We start from the raw sequence: 1,968 nt of genomic DNA on the forward strand, positions 1-1,968 counted from the left end.
CTCCTGGGTCCCCGCCTTCTCCTTGTAGCTCGTCTGGCCGGGCCGCGCGTCACGGGTTACTGGGCAGACTGTCCCTCTGACACGCCCCCAACTAGAGGCACTAGAGCGCCGCCTAAAGTTCGAAGTCGCGGGTTGGAGAAGCTGCCTGGGAGGAGAGGGGAGCGAGGAAAGGAAAGGGTGGAAGATGAAGAAAAGGCTTGGACAGAAAACCCGCGTGACTTGTCTTTAAGAAGAACGGGTTGGTCTGTCCAGAGCCTCCTGATATCCTGCTCCCTAACTCTCACTCTCCTCTTCGCTTAGCCAATCTTTTATTTACAAAATCCCCACCCCCGCCCCTCAACCAATGTCTACCTAAGTAATGATTGAGTCGAGGTGGTTCTAAGCCTTTAAATTTCACTTAAGCCATCCAATGCCTGCTTTGCGTCATTGGTTGCTATGTGGTCCTCACACACTGCAGACAAGCAGGCAATCAGCCCACTAGTTTCTTGAATGTAGCCTAGTTTTTAGACCTGCGGGATGCCGTGCCCTCGCTTAGCGATAAGATTCAGAAGTTTGGAAGTCCGGGCCATGGGACCACCTGAGGGGAATGTGTCCCAGATAATAGGGAAAACAAGTTAATGAAAGTGCTCACAAACTGTCTTACTTTACTCGGTTTAACGTCTTCGTGGCTCCTCTTCCCAATTCCTAACTAATCTCTGTCAGCCAGGAGTGGGTGTAGGCATGTTTGCGCCTCACTGCCACTTGCAGACCTTTCCTCCCTTCACTTAACTGCCTTTCTGAAATACACAGATCCTGATGGTTATTGTCTACTGATCTCAATGTAGTGCATTATTCACGGTCTTCTCCACTCCAAATCTGAATCTTAGACCTCGTAACTTCAATATGTATATAGATAATTCCTGAGATACCCTTGCTTCCCTCCTTATCGACCATGAGGTTGACATAAGTATGTCAAACATAGGAGTAGTTGTACCCATGACCTTTTATCACCCCAAGTTCTACAGCCACAATCCATAATTCTGAAATCCTCTATTTAACCATAATTTACTGTGCTTGCAGCTCTCCTTATTACCCATCCCTCCTAAACTTATCTCCTTTCCCCATAATCTCCAGTCACCTCAACTATTCCTGCTATCCCTGGCTTCAGTCCTTGTTCAGGCTTAATGTTCCTCTCTTCAAAATTTCAACCCTTCTATTTAACCAGTTTAGTTAACCAAAAATCTTTGAACCTTGAATCCCATGCCACATCATCCTGTCTGTTTTTCCCTTTACAAACTCCAAAACTAGATTAATTCCATCCTCTGCCTTTTCTGCTGTTTCTTGGTTTCTCCTATAAGAGGTCAACTAATACAAATGATTGGGTCCATTACAAACGTGTGCTTTCAAATCTCAGCTGTGCCTGAGAAATCACTGCTGCATGCCAATCCATTTATTCTTTTTATTTATGTATTTATTTTGTGGGGGCAATCGGGATTAAGTGACTTGCCCAGGGTCACACAGCTAGTAAGTGTTAAGTGTCTGAGGGCAGATTTGAACTCAGGTCTTCCTGAATCCAGGGCTGGTGCTCTATCCACTGCGCCACCTAGCTGCCCCTCCAATGCATTTATTCTTGCCCTTGTCATTTCTATTCCACTCCCAACAGAAGCTGTTTCAAGCTCCTTACACTATCAGAGGCCTTTGTATCACAATTCACTGAAATTTAGATTAGTAACTTTAGAGAAAGCAGTTTCTGTTGAAATAAAGGATAATCTAGAAGAGAAGCAAAAAACAATAACTTTAAGGGAAATATGCTTACTATGCAAGCAAAACATACTAATTTTGAAGACAAGATGGGTAGATAACCTGATGGACATTGTCTCCTAGAAGAACATGATACCCCAATGCAGGAAAACCTTAACACCACAAGGCAATAGAAGAGAACAGCCTAGAACTTATGAAGATAGAAATGAAATACCAATGAAAATAATT

This window comes from Dromiciops gliroides, chromosome 4 (genome assembly GCF_019393635.1).
Source record: "Dromiciops gliroides isolate mDroGli1 chromosome 4, mDroGli1.pri, whole genome shotgun sequence".
NCBI classification, from domain to species: Eukaryota; Metazoa; Chordata; class Mammalia; order Microbiotheria; family Microbiotheriidae; genus Dromiciops; species Dromiciops gliroides.